At 47.4% G+C, this 14,748-nt stretch overlaps 1 protein-coding gene across 6 annotated transcripts in view; it reads left to right on the plus strand.

Annotated features, from left to right (window-relative positions):
• DAG1 (dystroglycan 1) overlaps window positions 1–14,748 on the plus strand; it is a 49,679-nt gene that overhangs the window by 12,950 nt on the left and 21,981 nt on the right. Inside the window, exon 1 of one of the 6 annotated variants that reach the window (XM_056501311.1) lies at window positions 3,120–3,134. The exons of 4 other annotated variants lie outside the window; for them this stretch is intronic. The gene's annotated coding sequence lies outside the window, so the exon portion shown is untranslated. Of the gene's footprint in view, window positions 1–3,119; window positions 3,135–6,231; window positions 6,365–14,748 lie in introns of those variants that run through there. One more of the 6 variants, XM_056501309.1, reaches the window with a different exon arrangement.

Genomic DNA, 14,748 nt, shown 5'->3' on the forward strand with positions numbered 1-14,748 from the left:
CAGCTCAGCAGCCAGCCCCACCTCTGGGCTGGGGGATCCTGCTGAGCCCTGGGCTGATCCAGCCCCTTTGGGTGCAGGTTGGAGCTGCAGCTGATCCGGGAGCCTTCAGTCTTTATTATGGAACAACACTCCACCAAGAAGCCAGTTGAATTATTGACTGTAATTGTGCTTATAAGCAGCACTGGTACTAATTTCCAGTTAGAGCATTTTGCACACTTAGTATTCTAAAGCTCATAATTATTACTGCTCAATCTGACAAATGGCATTGCTTCTGAATGGCAGATCTGTCACCCTTCCCTCCCATGGCACTGTGTTAGTGTGCAAGTCCACCCCACTTTGCCCTCCCACAGCAAGTCTTCTGGCCACAGATCAGATGCAGAGTCCAATAGGTTGTCTGGGGCATTCCCTGGCATCTTGGGGGGTTCAGTATGTTCTTTGGGGTCATGGCTGTCTGTAGGTGCTCCTGCTCCTACAAAGGGAAGGTTTACCCTCCTTTGTTCTCTATCTTACACCTTGTTCTTCATTTTTCGGTGTTTTAGAATCCATCTCTTCCTTGCCCATGTCCTTCCTTTTCTCTGCCCACATTCCCAAGTAACAGCCCTGTATTACTTTCTGTTCATTGCTTTGAACTCTACTGCATTCATACCCAAACCTGGTGTCTGTCAGCCTTATCTGACTCAGTGTCAGCTTGGTCACCTCGGTCTCCACACCCCAAAACTCCCCTACAATTATGTGTTGTGTGTTGGCTACCCTACACCAGGGACAAAAATCCCTAATGCAAATCACAGCACTTCAGCCTTGATTCCTCTCCCCATGTCCAATTAGGCAGTTTCTTAGGTGCAGTCTGCATACCAGTGCAGGAAATTAATATTTTTCACAGTTTTTAGGCTTACCCAGCATCCATATCCTGGAGCTGTTGGAACTTTTGCCATGGCTCCCTGCAGAGGTCCCAGCAAGCCATGGCCAGCAGTGCTCCATCAGGACCTCCTTCTTGCAGCTGTCCCTGAAGAATTTGCAGCCTAAGCTGTAAGGATGGAAAAGGAGATAGAGGGGTCATGTAGCCCTGTTCTGCTGAGCAGTCATGGAGCTCCTCTAAGCTGATTTAGCTGATAGTGGTGAGGAACACTGGCAGGTACTTACCTGCCCCAGGTACCTGGCCTGGCATGTGTTCTCCCCAGCTCCCCACAGCACTGATGGAGATAACTGCAGTACCCCGGGGGTGTTTTCCCCCTCTCATCTTCAGGAGCCTGATTAGCAGGAGGGGTTTGTGGTGAGGACTGGGCTTTCAGCTTGGTTGTTATCTGTTCGGTTGACTTAAGTTTGGCTTTCAAAAATGGGTAGGGCTGCCAGGCTCGGAGTGTCTGGTCTGTTCTCCAAACAGAACACAAACTTGGCCACGACACTGTGTGTTTTAGACTAAGCAGGCCTGAATTTATTTGTCAATATTAATATTTGTGTTCTGTAAAGCACCAGTGGAAGTCTGTGCTCTGAAGGTTAAGCTGTGTTTTGTTGGTATCTGGTGCTCAAGGACCTGTATTTGCAATGGGATGGGTGCTGGGGAGCAGGATCTACCCTTAGCCATACTCTGCTGTTTGCTATGCTTTGCACCTTCCAAAAGCACAACTGCTGTCTGGGTTTTCTGCAAGAGGATTCATTATCCCTGTGAATGCAGTGTGTTTGTGTTGAAGTGCATGAGTTGAGGTCTGTGTGCAGATAGATACCCAGGTTAGGACACAGGGTGATCCATTTTCCCTGCACATGCATCTTTAGAGGAGCAGGGCGTTTGGGGAGCTTTGGCATGTCTGCAGTGTAGTTGGCTTGTTACGTGCAGTACTTGTGTCCTGGCAGCACTGCTCACTGCTCAAATGGAGCTCCCAGAAATTGCTGCCAGTGGAACGTACTGTGGCTTTTCAATGACAAAAATACCTAGTTCTTTAGAGTTATTTTGCATGCAGAGTTACTGGTGTATTTTGTTTTTTGCTTATTGGCCTGTAAAAATTGGGGGGGTGGGGAGAAGGTAGATTTGTAAATAAATCTATTGATTTTGGTTTATGAATAAAGATGTTTTAATCCACAGGATTTGATGTATTGGTAGAGACCTGATGTTATAATACAGAATAAATGTGTTTATAGAAAAGTACTTGGAAAAAACCTAAAAGTGATATCCTAAGTAGCACAGCACAATTTTAAAAAGCAGCAGCAATTTTGCCTGGCAGCCTGCAGGTCTCAAATGTGAAGCATTGCACTGCACTTGACTAATATAATAAATTTTGAAACAAAGTAGTTTAAAATATTTATTTATAGAAAATATACTCAGGGGCTGGAATGCAACTACACTAATACTTATATTCTTGGAAGAGTTGTGTGGCTGGTCAGCATTTGTTTTCCAAACTCTATTTTCAACTCTTCCAAACATTTCCATAGGTGCTTTGGACAGCTTTTCCCTGGCATGCTGCAGCCCATGGCTGCTGCCAGCAGGGTGGGAGAGCCAGTGTGACAGAAGGGCTCTGTGCTGAGTTCCCACCATGGGAAACTTGCTGCTCTTTCCCTACAGTTCCAGAGCAGGATGCTGGGGGGGCTGTGATCTCCTTCCCCACCTGGCATGGGTCCCTTTCCCCAGGACAGGTGCAGCTGTGCGCTTAACCTTTGCTGCCAGAGGAATTCAGCCCTGCTGCCAAGTGCCTCATTCTCCCTTTCCTGGGATGATCCAGCCTGTCCTCTGCTAAATCAACTCTTCCCAGGGTCTTCAGTGACAGGGCCTCTCCTCCTGTGGCTCAGGGTGGCCACACACACTTGTCCCTCTCATGCACCCTTGAGCAATTTGCTTTGTTTCTTTTATTTCCCCTGTTTGCTTCACTGGCTTCACCCTGGCTCTTCCATCCTCCTGGTTTCCTCAAAACTGGGAACATGTCAGGTGCATTTTTCCAAGAGAATATCCCTAAGGGCAACTCTTAAATAATCCTCTCGACGAAGAGGAAGCCAGAAGGGTTGGGGTTGATGTCTGTAACCACGTTATCGCTCGCAGCTTGGAGAGCTGGCAGGAGCTGAACTCGATGTGTGTGTCGCTCCCGCAGAATAAACAGCCTTGCGAGGACTTTGGCAAGCGGAGCCGGAGCCGTCTCTCCGAGGCCATGGTATAGTTTGTTTTCTGGGACAAAGACTACTTAGACATCTGGATTGCATTGGGGATTTTAGGGGAAAGATAAATTATTAGTTTGCTGTGAATGGAGAATGACTCTGATTGCTCTGCGAGCAGGCTTTTGCCAGCTCACTGCTGCACGGGCTGAATTCACGTTCTCCTACTTCAGAAACAGTGACTGTGGAGGCTTTTGGCCGTGTCCTGGGAACAGGGGGCTGAGCAGACCTTTCCCGACCTTCTGGTGCGCTGAGAAAACATGCTCATTTTATGGGCAGTTAATTTATAGAAAGTTCCTGTTTAAATTTCCTCCAAGGGCCGTAAAACCGGAGGACAGCTGCACGCATTAGCCAGCTAATCAAACGCTGCTCACCCCTGGCTTGCCCTCCCCTTCTCCTCACCACCACTAACTTTGGGCTCCTTCGTGTGAGTGAGTGTGGCAGCTTTGGGAAATACACTCAAAAACTGTCTGCAGACGAGTGGCTGGTGCTCCCAGGTTGGGGTGTCCTTTCTGAGCCAGCTCTGGGGACTGGGCTGTTCCCCAGGAGCGTCCAAGGTCAGTCACATTTTGTATTGCACTCCCCCTGACTTATAAAGGCTCTGCTGTGCTCTCTGCCCTAAGGAGTGGTGCTGCCTGCCACGGAAATATCCACCCTGGGCTGAAGTAAAAACTTGCTTTATGTTTTGCTCCTCTTCCAGGCGTGGGGAAAGCTGTAATTGTTTCCTGCTGCCTCCTCCCTCCTTCCCCAAAGACTGTAAATAAGTAAAACCTCATAGATTTGTTTGCAGTTGTGTCCAAGTTCATCTTTTGGTGAAAGGAAATCACTTTAGGTGGGTGCTGGGGCACCTGAGCCTCAGAAACGCGACTTTGCCTTGGCTCCCTGCAGCAACCAGCCTGCTAGGATATCAGCATGGGTATGTGCTCTAATAAACCTGATCCTAATAGCTAATTTTGATCTAGTTTGACAGAGAGGTTGGGAACTTTAGACACTGAGTCTCTTAAGAGCTCCTCAGAGCTGCTTTTTCCTATTCTGACAACAAGCAGGCTCATGTTCCACCCTCTGCTATAATTGTACTGGTTTATTTTCCATCACCTTCTCACCATGTTAAAACTAATGATGAAAAGGAGAAATTCCTATCCCATGTGCAGGACTGAAAACCAGAACTAAAACTCCTGCTCCTGCCCTCACAGCAGTGTCTGCTGCTGCTCCTAACAGCTGTCCTGCCTGCTCTCCCTGCTGCCTGTGCTCATCAGCTGCAGGGAAGGCAGCAGAGCTGTCTCTGTTTTGGTGAAGTTGGGGTGTTTTCACCCTTATTGCCCTTGTGTTCTAGGGAGTGGTTGACCAGTGCAGAAAATTACTTTGGCCATGTGGTTGGAGGCTGCAGAGATTTTTGGAGCCCCCTGCTTTATCTGCCAGGAATTTAATAGAGGTGTGATGGCAGGAAAGAGCAAAGGTGAGCACGTAACACCCATTACAAGTTTCTGAACCTGCAAGGGCTCCTGCAATAAACCCCTTCAGCAGATTGCCCAATGTGATGCAAGAAGACTGGCCTGATATCCCTTCATTTTGTTTAAGCTGGGGCCTGTTTCCCTTCCTTTAAATCTCCTCTGCAGCAGTTGGGGAAAAAATGCTGCAGAAAGAAATGCCAGGAATGTGAACAGCAGGTGGGGACTGGCAGATGTACTTATCAATCACGATAGGCTGACGAGTGGTTTATTCCTCTAAAGAGCTACTGTTTGCCTCCAGCTTGGTTTACTCCTGTCCTCTCCAACTCCCTCCAGCCTCTACCGAGGTTCAAGTTAAGAGCAGGGTAGATTTCCCAATTTTCTGGTGCAGGACTCCCTGCTCCAGGAGGCCAGAAGAAGGGGAGGATGGGGGCATATCTGGTAAATCACACTGGAAGGGTTAGAGCAGCACACTTCATCAATAACATGCCACATCTCAGGATTGGGATTTGGGAAGTCTTGCTTCTGTGGTGTCCAAGCAGAAGACAGAGTCGATTAGTTAATTGAATTTTCTGCACTGTTGCTTTTCAAAACATGACTTCATATCTCAGAGGAGTCTGAAGTTATTTCAGTGGACAAAAACCTATATTAAGGAGGTGGTGCTTTGAGGAGATCACTTGCATTTTTGAGTGATAAGACTTATACTCTGGATTGCAGATCCTGTGAAAAGGGGAGCAGGATCCTCTGGTCTTTGGGCTTCAGAGAGATTGAGCCATGCTTTGGTGTGGCTGCTCCTGATTTTTGGAGCACCTTTCACTTCATATGGAAATGCCTCTCTGTAGCAGGGCAACCTGATTTACATGAAATAACAGGCTGAAAAGCCTTTATCTGTTGATCTCTAAGCAGCTTTCCCTGGAGTGTTGGCAGTGTATGTTACAAGCAGAGCAAACCTGCTATCACAAACGACATGGATGCTTTTCCCTCCAAGCTTTCATTCTGGCTGCTGTGCTGGTGTCAGAATTCATGTGTTGTCCCAGTGTTTCGGATGCACTCCATTTCTGTGCGCTGGTCCTTGCAAAACCCGGGATAAGCCATAGGCTTGCAGGTATTTTCCCTGGCTACTTGTCTGCAGTGCTCCAGGCACCCAGCTCCAGTTCACAGTGATTTGCCTTTGTAGGGACGCTGCTGATGTAGATAGTTATCTTTAAGAAAAATGAAGGCACATCTGCCCCAAGCCTTCTTATCAGTTTTTCTTCAGATTGTTGCTTGGTTTTGTGAAAGAGCAAAGCTTTCCCAAGGAATAAGCACAGTGAGAATAAGGAAGCAGGCAGGACACAGAATAAATATCTCAGAAACATCCCCTTTTCCAACAGCAAAATGCTCTTACCAAATTCTGCTCACAGGGCACCACCTTGACTAAAGGGGGGCTTGTGTTGGGAGGTGCTGCTTTCACTTTTAGAGCAGTTTAGCAGCAGCTGCAGCAACAATTCTGGTCACGGTGCCATTCCCAGTGCTACCTGACTGCATCCTGCCTGGAGCACATTGGCCTTTGGACCGTGGCACCTGGCCCAGCTCTCAGCGGGAAGGGGGTCAGTGCTGGGCAGTGTTCCATGGAGCTGCCTTCCGGGGGAGTCACCGGGCAGGGCAGGAACCGGGGAGCAGCCCGGCCAGATGCCACCAGCCCCATGCACATTCCTGAGGAGCTGCCTCCCACTTGCATTTGGCCAGAACTCCCTCCTGCAGGATTTTCCCAAGTCACCTCCCATTTGGAGCGGATCCAGGTTCGTGCTCTGGGTGTGGGGTTGCCTGCTGTAGCTGCTGGGGCGGTTTTGCCTCCGCAGGGCAGCGTGGAGCAGCGGAGTCTGGGTGACACCGGTCACACTGCCTGCCACAGAGGCTGTTCTGAGTCGAATTTAACATTTCAACTTAACAATCGAATTGGAATTTCCCATGCCGAATTTCCATGCTGTGTCCCTGCCTCAGGCTTTGTTCAGCTTTTCAACAGTAGCAGTTTGGCCATTTCCAGGAGTTAAAAGATTTTTTAAAAGTTTTATTTTATCAGTATTTAACAGCCCCTAACTTCTTGCATTGAGAGGTGCTTGAGTGGCACAAAGGCTGCAGGGAAGGTTGGCAGCCGTGGGCTCTGATTGCAGTAGATGTGCCATCTCCCCTCCCAGCAAAATGCCCTGGATCTTATGGATCTTATCAGGTTCCAGGCGTCTGCAAGGCTCCCAGTTCACCAGTGCTTTGTAGTCTGGTTTTCATAGATCCTGCCCATCCAGGACCTCCTCCAGCCCGGGGCCAGAGGGACTGACTCAGAATGGGAGAGGTGCTGCCTCTGCCACTATCCCAGTGCTGGGAGCAGGATCCAGTCGTTCCTGGGCTTCTTGCTGGCAGTCATGAATGGGTGATGGGCTCCCCTGGCTCAAAGGCAGATAGAAGCTGGAGCAGAGGTAGAGAAAAGCAGTAAACTGTGGATCTTGCTAGGACCAGCTCACGGACAACCTTAATTCTCAGGTATTCTGACTTTTTAACTCATTATTTGCAGCCTTGAGGTTTTAGGTGTTGCCTTTGTTACCTATAGCAGCATCATACTCTGTTGGAAGAGTTTAGACTCAGTCTATAGCAATGAGCAAAGCTTCTGGCTGACATAAAGGTCTTGAGGAGTAAGTGAGAGGCAGTATGGCTGCTGCTGCCTGCAGTAGGAGGCATCATCATTACCTTTGAAAGTGTTTTTTGATTGTGTGTGGAAGGTGTCTCAGATGTGTAACCTGGGTTTGTTTGGTCTGAACAGTTGACTGTGGTGATGCTGCAGTGTGGACAGTGTGGTCCCTGATCAGAGAACTGCTAAATGAGTGCTTGGTGACTGTATCTAGTAAGCCAGGTTATTTTTGGCATAGTGTCTCTGCTTTTTAAGGGATGGACTGAGCTGCTAAAACCACATTTTCCCCCAACAACCCGTTAGGAAGCTCAGAAGAGGTCAATGCGGAGTTGCTCTTGAGAGGTGGGCTGTTGTAGGGGTCCTGGCTGTTGTATGGTTAGATTTTTATTTTTGAACTTTAAGCCCAGCTCCGCCAGGTGAGGGAATGGAGATTGTGACCAGGCTTTGTAGCTGGCTCAGCTGAATTACTTCTAAGTTCCCTGCCTACATCTGGACCATTCTGCATCCTCTAAATGCTGTACAAGGTGCAACAAGGTCCTGCAGAACTGACCTGATCTCATCCCTGAATCAACAACCCGTTAAAGACAGTGAGCCAAGGCAATACTGTAAAACCATTGAAGTTACCAAAAGAAAAGCAAAGCTTTGGTTCGTGTAGTTGGGTACCCAATTGCTGTGCTTGCCACCTGGGGATTGGAATTGCTCTGCTGCTCTGGAACCTGAATGGGATGTACTGTGATAAGCAGTTTAATTGTTTCCCCACATCTGCAGCAGCTCTGTAAAGCAAAGGCAGGCTGAACACACCTTCAGAGCTCCACAGCCTCCCTGCAACTCCAAGACTGCCTTTTTTCCTGTGGTGTTTGTGCATCTCTCTCCATAGAGCCCATATGCTCTTGCTAAACTGTTTATGTTCTCCTGTGCTGTTTCAGGTTTTTCTAGGACACGTTTCAGATTTACTGGGGGGTAGGTGCAGCCATAGGAATGTGACCGTGAGAACAGTCTAGTGGGTGCTGAGTAACAGGATACCCTCTTAAACTAATTACCGGGTTTTGGACATCGCATTAGTGATGAGGGTCAGGGGAGTGCTGAACCGAAATCAAAGTGAGAGTGACTTGGGGGGTGGATTCAGAAGGGATTAAGGACAGTCTGCTGTTACACAGCTTCGGGAACAGTAAGGACTGTTGTGGGTGGCTGGTGGCTGGAAGTGGGGCTGTTGTCATTTCCCTCCCGAGGTCATCAGCACAGACTGTGCCTTGGGGCTGGGCTCTGCTCTCTTCTGGGTGCCCCAAGGCAGAGAGGGTGGTTCTGTGGGAGCAGAACTCCAAGTAGTGGGAAAAGGGACGTAGAGGCACTGCTGTTTCAAAGGGTTACACAGTCAGAGGATGTCTAACTTGGCCAAGACATGGAGAGTGGTTTTTGGGTGTCCAAAGCACACACAGTGAGCAAGAAAAGGTGATGCTTGGCTCAGAAAGGATCAAATATTACTAAACCCAGCTGAGTGCTGGTTTAATTTTCCTTATTGCCTCAGAATGGCATCTGACTGTTCTCCTGTGGCATACATTGGAGCTCTGATGACTTTGCCCCCATTCTTGGGATTCTTGCAGAAGGAGTCATCACATGCTCCACAGTGTTTCTTTGCACTGGGAGAGAAGTCAGTACAGGATCTACCCCACCTTATTCCATTTTTTCTCTTTATAGCTTAAACTCATATTTTAATCTGCCCACTTTAGTTTTCACAGCTGCTACCATCTTGGTTGTCAGTGTGCAGCTGTGAGTCTGTGCTGCTGTCCCTTCACAGCCATCCAGATTGCCACCTAGGAAGCTGTGGGACACAGTGTCAGTGGGCTGGGCAAGCGGCTTTGGTCTCCTGTGTAAAAAAATGCATTGCAAGTTAAAATAGAGGGATGCAGCCTATGCTCACACTATTTGAAATACACTGTAATTTAGGGGTTTTTTCCTCACAAACATTCGGATGTTGCTTTCAGCATCTCTGACCTGTACAAGATGGAGGAGGGGAAAATTACTGGATTTTTTCTGCTGTGACTAAACCTCAGGGCCATTTTTTGAGGTCCGACACCAGATACCATGCCAGCTAGTTAACTGTTGCAAATGTGTTACACTGCACAGCTTCTGTGGCTGCTTACAGAAGGAAAACCTAAGTTTTCCTTGCCTTGTTCTTTGCAGTCTCTTTGCCTCCCCTTTCTCCTGTGAATGCTCTTTACCCAGTTTGTCCTTGGGTCCCAGTTTTGAGTAACTTGTCTGGTGTCTCAGCAGGGCAGTTTGATCCTATTTTTAAGTCCTTTGGACGTTTTTGTGTGTGGAATTTGGGCTCAGGGAATGGCAGGATGTTTGTTTTGGAATTGCTGCAGGGGGATTGCTTGCAGCAGCCCTTGAAACTGCTTTGTGTGATAGAGGAGCAGGTTACCCTGCATAGTATTTAGTTAACCTGGCTTTGTGCTGTCAGGGTTGTTTCTCTGGCCCTTCTTACCCAGATCCTGAATGCATTCCTGGTGTAAGGAATGAGCTTGAGCTATGGCTGAATGTGTCCTGTTATCTGTATGGATGGGGCAGAATGTTAGTGTTTCAAAAAAATCCTCAATCTCACTGATACTGCAGTGAGTAAGTCTGGTCTTGCCTTGAAATAATTGAACTTGTCTCTTGATTTCTCAATTCCAGAGCAGGGTGGGGAGAAGAGCTGGAGCTATCTCTGCGCCAGTGGACCTGTGATGAGCAGCTCCAGTCTTCCCTGCTCCTGGCTGGAGCCACTGAGACCATGGTCAAAACCAGATGAGGGTTATTTTATAATTACACAGTGCAATTAAACAACATAATTCAGTTCAAATATAATGCAGGAAAATGAATGCAGCAGGAATGTGATGCAGGCTCTGTTAGCGTCTGGTCTTTTGAGGTGCTCATCTTTGCTTTGTGATTTAAATCAGTCTTCCTGCACCAGAGCATCTGGGATGGAGATGGACCTGTGAAGCCATGCACTGTCCTTCTGCCTTGGTAAGCTTGTGCTCTTGGAGATCTCTTGCTTTTGGGCTTGCCCTTTGAAGGAAAGGGTGGCCTGCTTGGGCCAGAGGTGGCTGTGAGGAGCAGAGCATGTCATTGAAAAAGTCCAGTCCTTCAGTCCTGGTCTCCAGAAAAAGAAGGCATCTATAAAAATGTGCACCCACAGGAAGAGGTTATTCATTTGATGGCTTTTAGTGACCCCTGAATGTCTGCTGGTTTAAGGGAGTGTGTTGCCCAGCTGGAAGCTGCTGATCTCTAGGGAGTTAATTCTTCCTCCAGAAGCTTTCTCTGCCTCTGTGACATGGGAGCAATGCTGCTTCATTTCGCAGCTTTCCCATTTTATGGTTGATGGTTAAAGTTGGAACATTTTTATCTCTTTCTGCCAAGAAGCATTTAGAGCAGTTTTCATGAGAAACATTAAAAGTTGGAGGTCCACAGCTGATGCCCTGGCTGCTCTGCATTAGTCACTGGGGGGTAAATATATTTAAATGAAGAGCTGTGGCAGTCTTGCTAGCTGAGTAATAAATCAGGGCTGAGAAACTCCATGAAGTTGAATCTTAATGCCTTGGCTTGGGGTTGCAGGGTGCGGTGGTAAAGCTGCTGGAATGGTGGGATGTTTCTAAACAGAATGTGCCTGCCCTTAGTTACACTGCCTCAGAGAACATAAATACTGCTGCATACACAGCTGAAGTGCTGCAAATGGCTTTTTGTTGGTGTTGCTTTCCTTGGTTCCTGTCTCCTCTTAATGTCAGCTGTTGGTGCTTTGCCTCCCCTTGGTAGCAGCAAGCAGGTAGGGGAGAGATCCAAAGCTTTACCTTCATTCCTCTGCTTAATGCCTCAATCCTGGCACTGTGACACCAACCTGTAGGAAATTATAGTGCTTGAGCACTTTCAAGGACCTGCTAGAAATACTTCATTATCTGAGGAATTTTGTGGAATACCCAGAAGGTGATTATAAACCCTTGGAATGTGGCTGTGTCTCCACAAAGCACTCCAGCCAAACAGCATTTTGAGGTGACTCTGAAACCACCACTGACACTTTCTTCTTTTCAGATTTGGGTTTGGTGCCTGCAGCCCTCAGGCTGTGTGTTCCTGGCACTGAGGATCCCCTCCCTGCCCAAGCTGCCCACGCTTGGGTGCTCCTGCTTCAGTGCCATTAACAAAGCCAGTGCTTGCCTGGTGGCCTCAGTGCCAGCGTGTCCTAGAGAGGCCCAAAAGCTGTTCTAGCAATGAAAAAAATGTGTCAAAGCACAGGCAAGGGTCCTGCCCTGAGCCTTCTGACTCAAGTGTAAGCCTCAGAAAGGTTTCCTTCAGAACAGGATTTGAAAGTTTGAGCAAGTTTCCTGAGAAGGTGATTTGCAGAACTGCCCTGCCTGTCAGTGTGTCTTTCATGTCTTTCACCCCTCTGATAGCTTCTGCTTGCTAATTTGGCAGAAAGGGTTTTATACCTTATTTATTTGAATTAAATAAATGAAAAATAGACAATTGGTAGGTGGAAAAGTTTTGGCTTAAAAGACACTGAAGCTCACCTCCTTCCTTTATGTGATCCATTCAATGTGTAATGAACTCTGAAACTCCAGATTTCCTGCCTTGCTGGACCTAGGAGTTTATCCCTCAGGGTCTTTCTCTTTTTGTAAGGACTCTTTAGTACTTGTAAAGACAAAATGTCCAGTGGAAGCTTCCTCTCCAATTAGAATATTCGTTGTTGCTCTTCCATGTGGATTCTCTGAAGCCTCATAAGGGGTTTTGTTCAGCCTTTAATTCAATTAAGAAATCAAGCAAGAGATGTAAATCTTTTTAGCCTCATTGGTTTCAGTGCTCATGACTACAGCTGTAAAGAACATCTCCTGCACGGTACAGCTGAGCAGCTTAAGGGAGGGAGTGTTTTTCCAGACTGAGATTTCAAGTGCTGCTGGCAATTGTGGATGATTTTGTCCCTTTGGAGCAAGGGGCAGAGGAAAGGCTGCAGTCACCTGTCGGTGATGGTGGCTTGGTTTAAACCTGTTTCTGAAGCAGCAGAGACCTCCTCTTTGATAGAAATCTGCTTTCCAGCTCGGTGACTTCTATCAAAGGTCATTAATGGGTGTGAATTAGACTCGGAGCAGCTGGTGGATGGTGAGTGATACCAGGGGACAGGACACACAGTGGTGACTGTCACACCAGCTGCTCCTGCACATGTCCTTTGGCACTTGCTGGGGAACAACCTGCCTGCTCAGGAACATAAGGTCAGGATCTGATACCTCGTAGTCCTCACATTTAAAAAGTGACTTCTTGTGTCCATGTGCTTTCTTGCTTTGTCTCCAGGTGCCTCAGCCCAGTGTCCTCTGAGCCAGTTCTCCTGCAGGATGGGATGGCTTCTACTAAAATGCTTTTCTGTGTTGCCCAGGTCTTCAATGCAGAATGAGTGATAAGTTCAGCATGATACAAAACTTTCCTTATTGAAGAGAAAGTTGGAGTTAAAACTCCCTGTTTTGCCTTGAGTTCTGGTTTTTATTAAACCTTGGGAACTTATAAAACATTTGTTTGTGTGTATGTGTGGGCATGTATACATAGATATATATACACACATATGTTGTGTTTATCTTCAAAATATGCATTTTTATGGCATTTGTATGGAAGGAGATCTTAGTCCCATCTTTTTTTTTTTTCTTTTCCATAAACTTTCCTAGTTTAATTTCCTGTGGATTTTAGTACTACCTTTAGCTTACATTTCCTTAAACACAGAATTAAATATTAGGATTTTTACACTGTCACTCTGTTTTCAGACAAAACCAGGAGTTATAAGCAGAGTTTTTAGGGACTTTCTCTGGCTGGCTGTGCACTGGAAACACAAGTGAAGCCAAAGCCACATTACAGTGCATGCCCTGAGGCAAACAGACCCTTGCTCTGCCCTGCTGCAGCTGTATATTTAGCCTATATGCCCTTTCCAATAAAGCCAGGAGAAGATGCCTGGGGAGGAATGCGAGTCATCATTTCCCTGAATGCCATCCCAGGATCAAGTGCTGCTTGAGCCAGAAACACTGCCTTGGTAACTCTGCCTTATATAAAATTGTCTGTTCACCCCTTTTTTTTTTTTTTTAACCCAGGTGAAGTTTAAGCATTCCTGTTCATGACCCCAGAGGTTCCTTAAGAAAACCCATTTTGTTTGAGTTAGTTTGCTTCTGGTTCTTTTATTAGAGGAGAGCGTGGGCTCTTGTTTCCTATCTCCTTAGTGCCCCAGTGCATCCCACTTTGTTCTCTTCCAGCTTCCTTCAGGAAGGATCCATTTTATACCTTTGATTGCCATCACTTTTCTCTGCCAGCTTTCCCTTGAGATGGGCCCAGCTCACAGGATGCAAGAAGTGTGGGGTGGCATTGTTGAACCTGTCCCTCTGCTTTGGCTTCTTGGTAGATGTTTATATCTTAATTTTTCCTGGCTGCTGGCTGCAAACAAATGGCAGTTCTACCTGGCTGCAGTATTTGTAATTACAGGGAAAAAAAAGATCTTTGAGGCCTTCTAAATGCTTGGGAAGATAATATCTGAGTTTCCTTTCAACTGAATTCGCTTGAAGATATGATCTGAGTTGGCTGTCTGGGAATAACAAAGTGGAGGAAGGGATGAGTGTGGTTGCTGAAACTTTCATCAAAGAGTCAGGAGTGCTGCCTAGCCAAAATCTGCAGCTGCCGGTCACTGCCGTGGGTCAGGCACAGCGGACACTCGAGTGAGTAGCACACAGAGCCTGCAAGGAGCCATTCCAGCAGGGTGGAGGAGCAGGGAACCATCCAGATGGTTCAGGTCAGCATGGAAGTGCGTAGTCAAGAGATACTTGTGGGTACCATACCCTCCCCAGGGCTGCAGGAGGCTGGGGAAGGTGCTGCCTCCAGAACAAGTCTTGTCACAGCATCTTGCAGAGGAACTGTGCTCTGCAGGGAAGAAAAAACATGCTCCAGCTGCCAGAAGGGATCTGGTATCCTTTGTGCTGCTGCTGCTCTGCAGTTCCCCCTGCATGTACCTCAGCAGGAGTGCCCTGGCTGGGGATTTTTGGGACTGCCAGGCTGCTTTCTTCCCTGCACAGCACTTGCCGAAGTGCTTACTGCAGCATATCCTTACTGGAGCTTATCTTTTCCAGGAAAATAAGTTTTTCTGGGAGAGGAGTCCCCAGTTGGGGAGGACAGTGTAGTAGCCCAGCTCCTGGACAAACAGGTGCAATGCAGGGGCAAAAAGAAAAACTAGGCTCCTTGCATTTTTTATCACTCTCACAGAGTGGTAATGAAGGTAGCAGAAAGCTTCCTCTCAGCTACAGGAAAGTTGAATATCTCAGTGCTTGCTGTAGCAGAATAAAAACTGCTGCAAGGTGTCAATGGCAGTGACGACTTCCCGCACCAGTGTCACAAAACTGCCTGTGGCCTCTGGGACTTGAAAGCAACAAGTTGATGACAATTTGCAGGCAAGTTCCCCATCAGCAGGAGGGTGCTGCTTATTTCCTTGCCAAGCACACATTTTTAGCACTGCTG

Source organism: Oenanthe melanoleuca, chromosome 12 (assembly GCF_029582105.1).
Source record: "Oenanthe melanoleuca isolate GR-GAL-2019-014 chromosome 12, OMel1.0, whole genome shotgun sequence".
Taxonomy (NCBI): domain Eukaryota; kingdom Metazoa; phylum Chordata; class Aves; order Passeriformes; family Muscicapidae; genus Oenanthe; species Oenanthe melanoleuca.